General features: G+C 36.7%; 1 protein-coding gene across 3 annotated transcripts in view; it reads left to right on the top strand.

Moving 5' to 3' along the window:
• The window catches only part of ARHGEF2 (Rho/Rac guanine nucleotide exchange factor 2), a 918,648-nt gene that overhangs the window by 331,566 nt on the left and 570,685 nt on the right, over nt 1–16,397 (top strand). For 2 of the 3 annotated variants that reach the window (XM_053704543.1, XM_053704538.1), the window contains exon 2: nt 11,866–11,997. The gene's annotated coding sequence lies outside the window, so the exon portion shown is untranslated. The remainder of the gene's footprint in view (nt 1–11,865; nt 11,998–16,397) is intronic. The other variant, XM_053704550.1, reaches the window with a different exon arrangement.

Raw genomic sequence — 16,397 nt, 5'->3', positions numbered from 1 at the left:
GTTTGCAGTCAAGCATAACACAAAGATTTCTTGCTGGATTTGAGGTTTGTAGTTTTTATCCTCTAGACCAATTTGTTGATCTTGTTGCAGCTTAGTTATACTATCTCTACCCATAAAGTACTTCAATTTTGTCTGAATTTAGTTTCAATCAACTGGCATTCGTTCAATCCAAGAGATCAGCAAGACATTCATTTACTATTTCTACTGAAAAATTTGAGGTTGACTTAAAAGAGAGGTATATTTGTGTGTCATTTGCATAACAGCGGTAGCTGAGGCCATGCTGCCTTATGGTATTTTCCATTGGAAGCATTTACACTGCAAACAACATGGGAGCTAAGATGGATGATCCATGCATATTTATTTATTTTTAATAAAAAATAATTTGTTTTTTAATTATTCCGCTGAAAAAAGATGGAACCCTGTGGGACTCCACACGACAAGGGATTTCTGCAAATAGGTATATATTTCTTGTCTCAGAGGGACAGAGCTCAGAATTAGGAAGTGTCCTTTTAAAATACAGATAACTGGGAGGTCTGCCCATGTGTATTTTATAGATGAATAAAATGATATCTTACAGCGCTCAAAGTATCCCAATCTTGCTTTTTGATAATGGGGTACCTAGCTGCCCCTGAGATTGATATGTATTAGTAGTGGAATATCAGAAAGCGCCTAACTAGAGGCTATTGGGAGGTGGGTTAAGAGATTAAATATGCTTTTCTATCAAGTGTAGATATTCTGGTAAAAGACAACACAAGGTTGTATAAAGATGAATATATAAGCAATATAAGAGTTTGACAAATTTAATACATTAAAGTAAAATTAAGCATATAATTAGAAACATTCAGTTAAAAACATGGATCCATGTACATATTATAAAATATTGTACAATATTAATCGATAAATAACAATTGTTTTAAAACACAAACTTATTCTAAAAATCACAAACTTGTTTTAAAATTACTTTAAATATTGGGTTGACAAGAAATTGTTGTTATTCAATTTCTTAAAATGTGGTTTGGGTGTATTGCACCAGTTTATTGAGTGTCTCTAATTCCTTAGTGGGAATATCCTCCTCCGTGAAAAATGTGAAAAAACAATAATGGTATAAAAAATAATGATGGTATAAAAAATAAAAGTGATTCCTTTAAAGTGTTCCAGAAAAAATTCTGTGTTAAAAACAAAAATTCAAAAATTCTGTGTTAAGAACAAAGAATATATATTGGTGTTTTAAAATCGGAAATATGTAGATCGAAAATATATTGGATAAAATATCAAAAAAGTGTAGAAAATTTAACTCAAAAATTCAAAAAACGTGTAGTGATCCAAAAGTGATGATAGTGAAAAATTAGTTAGTGGAAAAAAGTTTGTATGGTATGGGTGTAGCTCCAAATCCTTTATCAATAGTTATTTGATGGTATAAAGTAAATGTGTTGATAATAATGATGATTTAAAATCCTCCTTTCCTTTCTGGCGAATGCTTTGTTGTTGGAGTGTTTTCTAGGGTGTTCAGTCTATATTATAAGACTCTATCCTCATAAAACCTGCAAACAACAAAACAACATAGTGCAATAATGCTACAAATAGAAAAGAAAGTAATGAAATATTGCTCACCAAATTCTGTCAACGCGTTTCGGCCTCTCAGTTAGGCCTTTTTCAAGACTATGTTTTCTGGTGAGTTATGGTGGCTATTTAAGGTGTGTTCTACCAATCAGGGGGTCGTGTATTTGGCGCCAAAAAACGTTAGCCTAACTTGACCCGGAAGTATTATCTTTCCCTTACGGTTTTCCTATGAACTCTTTTTTCTGTTTCCTTATTCTAAGTGTTCTATTGTTGATTCTCTTTATATTGGGATTCCGTTTAGTATTTTCTACTTGGTTGCTTACATTTTGTTTGTTTTGTCCCCTCGTTAAAACCGGATGTTTGTGGTTTAGTGAAACTGGAAGTATCAGATGTGGAAGGTTTCATTCAGGAATACAAATAGTGAAACCGAATTGGAGAGGAGGCAACTACGAAAAAAGTCTACTAACTGCCGAATCCAGATGGATTTTTGACATGGACAGTCTATACCCTAGGGGATTGAATAACAGGGAAGACCTCTCACACTTATTTAATCTTAAATGATAAATTGGTAAAACTGTAGTGACAAATTACACGAATCGTTACGAGATGACACATAGCCAATCAGCATGTATTTTCATACTAGCTCCTAAAGCTATCCGTCACCAGACACTTCAGCACCAACATAGGGCCAACAAAAATTAAGACTAAGTAGAAACCTCACTTTGGGAGTAATAGTACCTGTATAAGAAATAAATCTAGATATATCCATAGAATATTTATCTCCAGTTTTATTCCCAGTCTTACTCCTAACAATATTCGGATAACTAGTACCAATTAATACCCTCCATTTCAGCTTATGGGACTATAATAATTAGTGGACCAGACCATCCAGATAATATACCAACAGATAGATGAAAAGCAAGAATCAGGATCTCATTATTAACAACATTACTATTTTTAGAGACATTTTGAGAGTTTTAGATTTTAATATATCACCTGCACTAATTTCTAGTATTTTATTATTTTATTATTTTATTATTTTAATAAACATCCAAAGGGTCTCTTAATATATTAAAAATCCTACGACCAGCAATAGAGTTTTTACTATTTTATATAATTCATTTTTAAATATCAATTTTATACTAATTTCCAAGTTCATTTCTTCCCCTTTTTTCAAGTATTTATTTCTTAGTAGATTTTTCTATAATATGTTCGTTCCACGTTCCAGCAATAGAGTTTTTACTATTTTATATGATTCAATTTTAAATATCAATTTTACACTAATTTCCAAGTTCATTTCCATCCCTTTTTAAAGTATTAACTTCTTAGTAGATTCTTCTATAGTATGTTCGTTCCATGTAGGAACGATCGTAAAAGGCATCCATAAAACAAACCAAACCCTTGGTACCCAAAATACTGAGAAATCTCCGCTAAATTATCTGTCATGGCAACCGGCAATGTTTGTAAACACTGGGTAGACCGGAAGTGACGCAAGAGACAAGACGTCACTTCCGGTTTTACTTAGATACAAACATCCGGTTCAACGAATGAAACCTTCCACATCTGATACTTCCGGTTTCACTAAACCACAAACATCCGGTTTTAACGAGGGGACAAAACAAACGAAATGTAAGCAACCAAGTAGAAAATACTAAACGGAATCCCAATATAAAGAGAATCAACAATAGAACACTTAGAATAAGGAAACAGAAAAAAGAGTTCATAGGAAAACCGTAAGGGAAAGATAATACTTCCGGGTCAAGTTAGGCTAACGTTTTTTGGCGCCAAATACACGACCCCCTGATTGGTAGAACACACCTTAAATAGCCACCATAACTCACCAGAAAACATAGTCTTGAAAAAGGCCTAACTGAGAGGCCGAAACGCGTTGACAGAATTTTGTGAGCAATATTTCATTACTTTCTTTTCTATTTGTAGCATTATTGCACTATGTTGTTTTGTTGTTTGCCGGTTTTATGAGGATAGAGTCTTATAATATAGACTGAACACCCTAGAAAACACTCCAACAACAAAGCATTCGCCAGAAAGGAAAGGAGGATTTTAAATCATCATTATTATCAACACATTTACTTTATACCATCAAATAACTATTGATAAAGGATTTGGAGCTACACCCATACCATACAAACTTTTTTCCACTAATTTTTCACTATCATCACTTTTGGATCACTACACGTTTTTTTGAATTTTTGAGTTAAATTTTCTACACTTTTTTGATATTTTATCCAATATATTTTCGATCTACATATTTCCGATTTTAAAACACCAATATATATTTTTTGTTCTTAACACAGAATTTTTGAATTTTTGTTTTTAACACAGAATTTTTTCTGGAACACTTTAAAGGAATCACTTTTATTTTTTATACCATCATTATTTTTTATACCATTATTGTTTTTTCACATTTTTCACGGAGGAGGATATTCCCACTAAGGAATTAGAGACACTCAATAAACTGGTGCAATACACCCAAACCACATTTTAAGAAATTGAATAACAACAATTTCTTGTCAACCCAATATTTAAAGTAATTTTAAAACAAGTTTGTGATTTTTAGAATAAGTTTGTGTTTTAAAACAATTGTTATTTATCGATTAATATTGTACAATATTTTATAATATGTACATGGATCCATGTTTTTAACTGAATGTTTCTAATTATATGCTTAATTTTACTTTAATGTATTAAATTTGTCAAACTCTTATATTGCTTATATATTCATCTTTATACAACCTTGTGTTGTCTTTTACCAGAATATCTACACTTGATAGAAAAGCATATTTAATCTCTTAACCCACCTCCCAATAGCCTCTAGTTAGGCGCTTTCTGATATTCCACTACTAATGTATTTTATAGATGCTTTTAAAAAAATGTTTTAAATGTGTTTATGTACATTTCATTGTTGTTTTATGTCTTTAAATGGACATTGTATGCTACATTTTTCTCTGAATAAATGTTTTGCAGATGATCCATCATATATAGCCCATATGGGAGTGTTTTTGTAACAATGTATAGTTTTGCTTATTTTTAAATAACATTGTGCTGATTTTCAGACCTTTTTTTTTTCCATAAATTTTTATTGAGGTTGTGAGAAGAAATTCAACATACATGAGATACCATAAAGCATAAATGACTAAATCTATATTTCACAAATAATTTTTAAGTAATGAAAAAGTCAGGCAGTGAGTCTCAATAAGTAGATGCTTTGAACCTCAATTTTATATTATTTTCTTAGGTATGTTCCTCTATCGGCACCAAGGGTTACTCTTGAACCCTACACAACTTATATGATCTGGGAGAGGAAATTGGCTTTGGGAATGGTCACTTTTGGACCTAGTTAAATAATAGAAAGTTAGCAACTGAATTAAGAAATGCAATAGTAGAAGATGTGGGACAGTAGAGAGAGAATTGGGGTAATCAACAGGCAAGAGCTGTTTTTGGTTAGGATAAGGAGGGGGGGGGGGGAAGGTGGGTCCTTGTTAGAAATATGCGTTATTTGGAAGGGAGGGAGTAAAAAAAAAAAAAGGATAATTAATAGGATGGCCACTATAGAATAGAATAATTAGGGTAGATAATGTTCTAACAGAAGTCTAGACCTGAACTCTGGGTATTGACTAACACAGTAAGTGCTAAGTAGGGAAAATATATAGACTGGGGGCTGGTTAGGTAGTGCGATGGGTTGTGCTGAGAAGGTGATAAGTAGAGTGGGTTCTAATAAATTGGGGTTTATGTGGAGCAAGTAGTAAAGATAATCTACAACTGTGTAAGTAACTTAATGTGAGAGAACTCTTAATGATAATAAGATACAATCACCTTGTGTTAGGGGTACGACAGCCGACTACTCAGCTGGGATAGACTGGGGTAAACATTATTATGGCATGGATAATAATTAGAGCCATATGGTGGGTAAGTTTAGTTAGGAACGAAGGCGGGATATCCAACTCATCACCGAGCGTTAGGGATTATACTATCAATTAGGCACCAAAAGAGCAATGTAGAGCTCAGTAGTGAGTGGAATATATCAGGTTATTAAGCTACAGTGTTAATAGCTCTTTAAGGAGTGCCTACTCCAAATTCATATCTGTACCCTGGGCTTATCTAATGTTGGTTCTGAGGAGTCTGGAGGCTATAGAGTGACTGCAGACTCGGGACCTTTGGTCTATCTATACCCATTAAGGGTGACCTGATGATACATTTCTAAGAATTAGAAACTGACTCATCCCTGAGTGCTAATAGTGAGCGTCTATGAAGCATGAACTGCAAAAGTGAACCTTCTATCAGCCCATTGTAGTAATATCTATGAGGTATAGGCTCCAATGATTAAATGAGACAACAAATGCCTCTGTGGGAAGTCGCTAATGGATAGTTATGGTGGTAAAAGGCGTGTATCAGGAACATATTATAGATGGTCTCTCTTATAGTATATATTAACAACCACTACTAACACTAAATATAGAAGGTAGTTAAACTAGACTATACACTGTACCCTGGTTTTCAGAGTGTATACATTAGGGAAACTGAAAGTATTAAACAATGTTCATAAAGTCACATGCGTGGAGGCTTATGATTCCGCCACTTAATGTATTCCTAGCTATCTGACTCCTGACCGGGTTAAGTCTGTGAAGTCCCACACCTCAACTATGTTAAAATAGATAGCTAGGAGAGAGTCTCGGAGGGACTTTGGTATGGTACAACCCCAAAGAATATACAGCCAGATCACCTTCAGACTGTAGGGTTGCCCATAGGCCATGTGGATCCTCGGTTGCCCCGGAGCCCCCACCCGGACAGCAGGATAAGTACTGACTTCTCGGCTGGTGTCAAAGTGAGGACGGGTGGCTGGTTAATAGTCTGGTGTTTCATAGCTGGAGGCCGGACCGGATCAGGTATCAGCATAGCGGACATCTTCCTGAGAATCAATGTGCCTGTAACTGGGACCATCTGGGAACCCCAAGGGTGCTTCTCAAAGCTATTTTCAGCGTTTCTACTCCAGGTAAGGTCTGGGATCTGTCCGCACTCAGGATATCTGCAAGGTGGGGTTATATTAGTATTGGGAAAGTCCTCCGTTGAAGCCGTGTTGTCGCACTCCAGTACCGGAGGTTGTCTAGTTTCATCTTATGTATAGATCCCTTTGGCAGCAGCCATCAGATCAGCGAACCCTCTGTCCATTTTGCGGTCTAGCTCCATAAGTAAATCCATGATGCTACTGTGGAACTCCTCCATCTTATTCTTTAAAGATGATGATTAGTTAAGCCCACTATACCCGGGGGGGTGTTGAGAATGAAATCTCAGGTCGCCTGTTTACTCGACTTGGAGTGCGGTATAGTTCTCAATATGATACTGGTCTCGAAGGTATAAGCTGTAATGGGAGCTAAAGTTTAAAGCCTTCTTGGATAACAGTTGCTTAGGGTGAGTCATCGGGTGGAACATTACAGTTTTCTGAGAGGATGATGGCCTAGTGTCGTTACTTGGCTATTTCAGTTCCTGAGAGCTTTTGTGTTAAAATCTGGGCACAATCCGGATCTGCCAGAGAAATAGTAGTGCTATGAATATGATGCAAAACCAGATCAATACCCCATAAAATCTTTATAATTAATAAATTGGCTCCAGGAGCTTCATAGAATGCGACTGTTCATGGCCGCCTCTTAGCCACGCCCCCCTGATTTTCAGACTTTTAATCTAGACCCAAAGTTTTAGATGTATACTGATGTCTACAGAATCCTGTTGTGTAATGGGTCTTTTCATATGCAGGGGACGGTGGGGGTGTGTGTGTGGGGGGGTATTGTCTGCCTGTTCCTATTTTCCCAGCCCCTTTCATTGGGTGTCCAAGCTTAACCTCATCAACAGTGGTAAACTGGGAGCTTCTAAGTAAGTTTTTTTTAAAAAGGTTTTATACTGGATTTTTATATCAGTATCTCTGCATATTCTTCTTTATAGTAGTGTCTATTGCAGTTATATGAAAATAGGTGTATACTGCCCCTTTTAAGTCGCTTTATTTGTGAAACTTTACCACACAGTAATTTAATTCACAGTGATCTGTCCTAGCATGCAATTAATTGCTTATTATTGGGAATCAGTAGTGGATGTATTGAGTATAATTGTGAATAGCATGTTTTAGTTTATCTTAATAGTTTTATGGCTAGTTTCTATTGCAGCTGAATAACTTAACAAAATCGATAGTCTCTTAAACAAAGCGCAATGCTTTCATTCACTATAAAATCTGTGAAGGGAAGAATTGAGTACTCGAAGTACTGTTTAATTGGTGCCTATGATGTCATTTTTAAAAAATGATTGTTATAACTGTAAATTTGCATTTAAAGAGTTAAACACGGACTGGCTGGAAGAGTAGATACTGTATAAATGGCCGAGCTTGGAGACTTGACTAATTACAGCCTTTTAAGTGTAAAAAGAACAGCCATTTTTATTTGTTGCATTTTATTGCATTGTATTACAGTTTTTTTCTAAATGGAGGTTCATGTGGGGGATGTATCTTTTTCCGCCAGTAGAATGGTGTGTATTGTCTTCATCAGCCTCTGAACTTCTAGTTGTGCACAAACAGGCCTTTCTAGACTAGTTTTGTACAAACACACATCTTCACACTCCTTTCCTGTTAATTTCAAAATACAAGCACACAGCTTTAACTTGCTTTAATGGAAAATATTTTTAATGTTTAAATAGTGCTCTTTCATATGCATTTAGTTTATTGTCCCTTTAAGTGGTGGCTCAGCCAGCCCTGACAGCAAACAAGACATTTTTAAAGGCAGCTCCTGGCTAAACCAGAGTTCCCAGGAGGGGGAGGAATATGTTTGCTAGAGTACAAAGCACTTCTGCAATAGTACATTGTTTTTTTTATGTCAGAATTTCCATATACTGTAAATCAGTCGGGAGGTACAGACTCTGGTACCATCAACCAGTTTGCAGACAAATCATATTTGAGTTCCATGACACATACACATTACAGTGTCGTGTGCGCTTCACTTTTCTGCCATTTTGTGCCTAGTTGTGAAGTGTTTATAAGAGCTTCTGGATATTAATAGCTGCAGAATAGCTCGAGAAACGTAATCTATTAAATAGCTGCATATCTATGTGTATTAACTGTACCAAGCAATTTCTGTCAGCATTCATAAGACATTAGTATCCTTTTTATTTATTTAATTTTTTTAAACCTCTTCATTCCCTTAGGACGTTCCATGCTGTCCTAACAGTGCTGCACTTTAACGCCCTTAGGACGACTTGGAGTGTCCTACCTTTTTTGCCATCCTGCAGCCTCCTCCTTTTGTATAATGCAAAATCTGACTGGGGGCGTGCCTAGCATCGTAGGCAGTCCCCCCATGACCCGATCCCGGTCTTGAAATCACATGAAAGCATTGACGATCACGAGATTTCTTTTTTCGAGCAAGTGTTTACATCGGAACGGAAGGCATGAAGGGGTTAATAGGGACTTTGTAATGCAGGTAGAAAATGCTCTAGTTTTATTATTATTACATAGATGCTCATTGTAACCAGGCAAAGGGATTAGACACATATATAAAGTAGTGTTTAGGAGCTACATTAGCACTCCTGCACAGTACATAGCTGATCAGGAGCATCATATGCAAGTAGCCACTTATCAGTCACTGTGTCCTGCTCAGGACCAACAGAGGGGCAAGTCTGGTGCATGAGATGAATTATGCTTTTACACATAGGGTCCCATTATCAAAAATTGTTCACATGGAGAGAAATCACACTCACACTTTTAGCATTATATTGTATTGTATGTGTCCTGAACCCTGAGAACAGCTCTCAAGCTGAAATTTGCCTTTTGTTAAATTGTTTGCAGTACTCACGAGATTTCTTAGACAATCTCACCAGACCAGAGAGCTTTAGAGAATCGCGCCATAGTTACCAAACAGCAATTATAAAACAACACGCTCTAGTGCATTTATTACTGTCACTCCTTTTCCTCATATTCAGTGACCTGTTTTCAGGTGCTCTCTATCCCATTCTTAGTGATTCCACCTGCATTAGCCTGGTGAACATTGCAGGGTCTACATTCACTTTGCTAATTACCTGCAGGTTAATATTCAAACAAAGGTTAATTGGTGCTGGGCAGCCCCAGGCAAATGAGTCACCAGGCTTCTTTCAGCTCTAATCTGATGGGTCATGCTCCATGGCTTGCACCTTTGTGGTGGCTGCACCCGGACATCACACAAGCAGGTTAGTGTTGAACATTGAAAAGAGCTGCCACAGTCAGGGGGTCTGTCTAAAAAGCTGCTGAGTCTCTTCTTCAAAGTGCTGAAACAATCCCACTCCCAGGTAATCAATTCCAAGTCATTGGAGCACAGTGCTGAATAAACAGTGTATCATTGGTAGGGGGCTTGTTATTAACTTATCCCCAGCCAGGCCTTTGTCTCCTGTTGCACAGCCTTCGTTTACCTTCAGGGTTTTAACCTGGTTACTGAACCAATATTGTGTTTCCTCTGCTTATATTTTATTAATTTACAACTTCTTTATGTTTCTCCTAAGAAAAGCAGTTCACTATAAAAACAGCACAAAACACTTGTTTTCCTCTGCACAGCTGCTACTGTGTCAGTGCAATATTAAAAATGTCATTTGTTTGAGTGTTTTATTATTACACAGATTGATATCCTGGGTAACTGTGTACTTAATGCATAGATAAACTCTCACAGCAGGAACACTGCTGAAAAGATCAAGACTTGGCTGGTGATTAGCGGCTACCTGCATATGCAGCTGCTTATTGGTTCACTGGTCAGGTCCAGTTGAAGAGAGGCAATTCCTTGAGCCTTGTTAGCATGACTTTAGCTATGTGTTTAATCTTTTTGTGGGGTTAGACCTGTAGTCACAAAGCAATATTAGGGTGGCAATTAAATGCATTTTATTAATCCACAGATGTGTCCCTTTAATGTAATATTATGTGGCTATGTGTATCGCTAGTATGCAAGCACAAGACAGGAATCAGAAATGGTTTGCTGCAGAGCTTGGTAGTTCTTACCATACCAGTGCACAAGGCAATAGAAAACCAGAACCGGGAGTAAAAAAAAAAAGTAAAATCTCATTACTTTATATGTTTAAGTTTTGATATGGTTGTATGAATGCTTGTAAACCTCACAGCCCCATTCATGCACAATACCAGTATGTTTATGTGACTATTGAGTTTGTGTATTACCCTAATTGCGTATATGGGTCCTTTGTGTTCGAACTGCACTGTGTTGCACCTTTCATAATGTTTGTGTAATGTATACGTGACAAAACTGTGTGTACACATCTGTGCATGTGCGTGCGGTAGTGGCATTTGAATTAGAAACAAATTACACTACAATTATACAATGATATAACAGCAAAATCTAACATATTATATAAGAAGAAACACATTTCAGAAACAGACATATTGCAGGCTTGGCAGTTGTGATTTTGAAATTAATTCCACCAAACCTTTACTAATGATACAATTCCGAAAGATAAAACATAATGGTTAATTAATTCAATGATTATAACGATTGCCTTGTTTAGGTACAGTTTTTTCAACTATGTATTTATATCAATTCATGATGTATACAATTTATGTATTTCTTATCATTGCCAGTAAACTTGTATTGTTAATATATTTAAACATCCACATTATTGCAATCATTAATGAACATTTTGATGATCGTATTTAATTTGTGTCCAATTTTTTTTTAATGTGTTGTTTGAGCGATATTTTCTTATATTTTTATTATAATAAATATGTGTTTGTTTACATATGAACTGAGCATGTGCAGAAGCGTTTTTTTTTTTTTTTTTTTAAAGGTGTGTCAATAGGCAAGAAATGCTGCTTATAAAGGCATCAATGGGGTTTCAACAGGTCCAAAGTGAACTTGCACAAAATAAGTGTTTTCTTGTAGATTGGAACACTGGTGTCAAATTGTTCCCATTCAAAATACATGGGGAGTTGTCTTGCCACATATTTAAAAGACTTTTAATAATAAATTATGTTTGCATTTTCTAATGGATTGGAATTAGGGTTGCCACATTTCTTGGAAAAAAAATACTGGTTATGCTAATTAGCTTATAATTGCATAAATAATGATACAGCATAACACAGCAACTACCTTCTATGGCTCACATTAAATTGTTTGTTTATAATTAGATGCCAGCGCATAGACAGGAACATAAAATATTCCAGCCATGTATGTATTTATGCCATGCTGTATATTCAGGTTCTGTTACATTCATGTGTACATTGTATAGTGATGTTTGTCCTGCTCATCAGACAATGTAACTTGATGTCCCATCTCTTGTTTCTAGCAGTGGAATGAGAGGTTTGCATGCTGACCCACATTGGCCCCCACACGGATCCCTGGGTATCCCCTAAATCTTTAGCACATGCAGTGCTAATTCGGATCTTACACCCAATCAGGACGTATAGTAGGTGACTCGGTGAGTGTCTGCTTCTTTCTGCATTATGGGAAAATGTAGATGTATGTGTGCTTAATCCCTAATTTTTACATGATTTTATATGATCTCCTGTCTGAGATTTGCAAACATCACATGCACAGGCTGTTTTAGCCTAGGACAAAGGCTATTGAAGATTTTTATCTTATTGGTTAATTATTTGAACCTAGCCAACTGGCACAACATAAAACTATAATTCCCTTATATTCCCCTGTGTCTGACAACTTCATGATCTGTCAGTCTGACACTTTTGTTTCTTTAAAAACATTTTTCTATAATTTCTCTGTTCTCTCATACAAAAGTGTCATTCCTGATAGAAGAGGACTTTGATCCTAGAAGGGTCAATAAGTTATTGAACAAGCAAAATGATAAGGTAAGGTAACATGTACCCCGAGTCTAAACACCCCTAACCTTACACTTATTAACCCCTAATCTGCCGCCCCCGCTATCGCTGACCCCTGCATATTATTTTTAACCCCTAATCTGCCGCTCCGTACACCCCCGCCACCTACATTATCCCTATGTACCCCTAATCTGCTGCCCTAACATCGCTGACCCCTATATTATATTTATTAACCCCTAATCTGCAGCCCCCAACGTCGCCTCCACCTAACTACACTTATTAACCCCTAATCTGCCAACCAGACCTGAGCGCTACTATAATAAATGTATTAACCCCTAATCCGCCTCACTCCCGCCTCAATAACCCTATAATAAATAGTATTAACCCCTAATCTGCCCTCCCTAACATTGCCAACACCTAACTTCAAGTATTAACCCCTAATCTGCCGACAGGAGCTCACCGCTACTCTAATAAATTTATTAACCCCTAAAGCTAAGTCTAACTTTAACCCTAACACCCCCCTAAATTAAATATAATTTAAATCTAACGAAATAAATTAACTCTTATTAAATAAATTATTCCTATTTAAAGCTAAATACTTACCTGTAAAATAAACCCTAATATAGCTACAATATAAATTATAATTATATTATAGCTATTTTAGGATTTATATTTATTTTACAGGCAACTTTGTAATTATTTTAACCAGGTACAATAGCTATTAAATAGTTAAGAACTATTTAATAGCTAAAATAGTTAAAATAATTACAAAATTACCTGTAAAATAAATCCTAACCTAAGTTACAATTAAACCTAACACTACACTATCAATAAATTAATTAAATAAAATACCTACAATTATCTACAATTAAACCTAACACTACACTATCAATAAATAAATTAAATACAATTCCTACAAATAAATACAATGAAATAAACTAACTAAAGTACAAAAAAATAAAAAAGAAATAAGTTACAAAAAATAACAAAATATTTACAAACATTAGAAAAATATTACAACAATTTTAAACTAATTACACCTACTCTAAGCCCCCTAATAAAATAACAAAGACCCCCAAAATAAAAAAATGCCCTACCCTATTCTAAATTACAAAAGTTCAAAGCTCTTTTACCTTACCAGCCCTTAAAAGGGCCCTTTGCGGGGCATGCCCCAAATAATTCAGCTCTTTTGCCTGTAAAAAAAAAAACATACAATACCCCCCCCCCCAACATTACAACCCACCACCCACATACCCCTAATCTAACCCAAACCCCCCTTAAATAAACCTAACACTAAGCCCCTGAAGATCTTCCTACCTTGTCTTCACCTCACCGGATTCACCGATCGGTCCAGAAGAGGGTCCGAAGTCTTGATCCAAGCCCAAGCGGGGGGCTGAAGAGTGACGTCCATCCTCGGGCTGAAGTCTGGATCCAAGCGGCGGCTGAAGAAATCCATCATCGGGCTGAAGTCTTGATCCAAGCGGGCGCTGAAGAAGTCCATAATCGGGATGAAGTCTTCTATGAAGCAGCATCTTCAATCTTCTTTCTTCCGGAGCCATCATCTTCCAGCCGACGCGGAACATCCTCTTCTACCGACGCCTACTCGCCGAATGACGGTTCCTTTAAATGACGTCATCCAAGATGGTGTCCGTCGAATTCCGATTGGCTGATAGGATTCTATCAGCCAATCGGAATTAAGGTAGGAAAATTCTTATTGGCTGATGGAATCAGCCAATCACATTCAAGTTCAATCCGATTGGCTGATCCAATCAGCCAATCAGATTGAGCTCGCATTCTATTGGCTGTTCCGATCAGCCAATAGAATGCAAGCTCAATCTGATTCGCTGATCGGATCAGCCAATCGGATTGAACTTGATTCTGATTGGCTGATTCCATCAGCCAATCAGAATTTTCCTACCTTAATTCCGATTGGCTGATAGAATCCTATCAGCCAATCGGAATTCGACGGACGCCATCTTGGATGACGTCATTTAAAGGAACCGTCATTCGGCGAGTAGGCGTCGGTAGAAGAGGATGTTCCGTGTCGGCTGGAAGATGATGGCTCCGGAAGAAAGAAGATTGAAGATGCTGCTTCATAGAAGACTTCATCCCGATTATGGACTTCTTCAGCGCCCGCTTGGATCAAGACTTCAGCCCGATGATGGATTTCTTCAGCCGCCGCTTGGATCCAGACTTCAGCCCGAGGATGGACGTCACTCTTGGGCTTGGATCAAGACTTCAGACCCTCTTCTGGACCGATCGGTGAACCCGGTGAGGTGAAGACAAGGTAGGAAGATCTTCAGGGGCTTAGTGTTAGGTTTATTTAAGGGGGGTTTGGGTTAGATTAGGGGTATGTGGGTGGTGGGTTGTAATGTTGGGGGGGGTATTGTATGTTTTTTTTTACAGGCAAAAGAGCTGAATTCTTTGGGGCATGCCCCGCAAAGGGCCCTTTTAAGGGCTGGTAAGGTAAAAAAGCTTTAAACTTTTGTAATTTAGAATAGGGTAGGGAATTTTTTTATTTTGGGGGTCTTTGTTATTTTATTAGGGGGCTTAGAGTAGGTGTAATTAGTTTAAAATTGTTGTAATATTTTTCTAATGTTTGTAAATATTTTTTTATTTTTTGTACTTTAGTTAGTTTATTTAATTGTATTTATTTGTAGATATTGTATTTAATTAATTTATTGATAGTGTAGTGTTAGGTTTAATTGTAGATAATTGTAGGTATTTAATTTAATTAATTTATTGATAGTGTAGTGTTAGGTTTAATTGTAACTTAGGTTAGGATTTATTTTACAGGTAATTTTGTAATTATTTTAACTATTTTAGCTATTAAATAGTCCTTAACTATTTAATAGCTATTGTACCTGGTTAAAATAATTACAAAGTTGCCTGTAAAATAAATATAAATCCTAAAATAGCTATAATATAATTATAATTTATATTGTAGCTATATTAGGGTTTATTTTACAGGTAAGTATTTAGCTTTAAATAGGAAAAATTTATTTAATAAGAGTTAATTTATTTCGTTAGATTTAAATTATATTTAACTTAGGGGGTGTTAGTGTTAGGGTTAGACTTAGCTTTAGGGTTTAATCCATTTATTACAGTAGCGGCGAGATTCGGTCGGCAGATTAGGGGTTAATAATTGAAGTTAGGTGTCGGCGATGTTAGGGAGGGCAGATTAGGGGTTAATACTATTTATTATAAAGTTATTGAGGCGGGAGTGAGGCGGATTAGGGGTTAATAACTTTATTATAGTAGCGGTGCGGTCCGCTCGGCAGATTAGGGGTTAATAAGTGTAGGCAGGTGGAGGCGACGTTGAGGGGGGCAGATTAGGGGTTAATAAATATAATATAGGGGTCGGCGGTGTTAGGGGCAACAGATTAGGGGTACATAAGTATAACGTAGGTGGCAGTCGGCAGATTAGGGGTTAAAAAAATTTAATCGAGTGGCAGCGATGTGGGGGGACCTCGGTTTAGGGGTACATAGGTAGTTTATGGGTGTTAGTGTACTTTAGAGCACAGTAGTTAAGAACTTTATAAACCGGCGTTAGCCCAGAAAGCTCTTAACTACTGACTTTTTTCTGCGGCTGGAGTTTTGTCGTTAGATTTCTAACGCTCACTTCAGCCACGACTCTAAATACCGGCGTTAGAAAGATCCCATTGAAAAGATAGGATACGCAAATGACGTAAGGGGATCTGCGATATGGAAAAGTCGCGGCTGGAAAGTGAGAGTTAGACCCTTTCCTGACTGACTCCAAATACCAGAGGGCGGTAAAAACCAGCGTTAGGAGCCTCTAATGCTGGTTTTCACGGCTACCGCCCAACTCTAAATCTAGGCCTTTGTGTTCTCTTGATATTCCTCTTCCTTCAACAAAGGATACCAAATTAGATAATAGAAGTAAATTGAAAATTGTTTAAAATTGTATTTCTTCTACAAGATACGATGAGTCCACGGATTTCATCCTTACTTTTGGGATATTAACCTCCTGCTAACAGGAAGTGGCAAAGAGCACCACAGCAGAGCTGTATATATAGCTCCT

The sequence above is a fragment of the Bombina bombina genome, chromosome 1, assembly GCF_027579735.1.
Source record: "Bombina bombina isolate aBomBom1 chromosome 1, aBomBom1.pri, whole genome shotgun sequence".
Taxonomy (NCBI): domain Eukaryota; kingdom Metazoa; phylum Chordata; class Amphibia; order Anura; family Bombinatoridae; genus Bombina; species Bombina bombina.
Note: the sequence above shows the minus strand (reverse complement) of the source record. Positions and strands in the feature narration are given on the sequence as shown.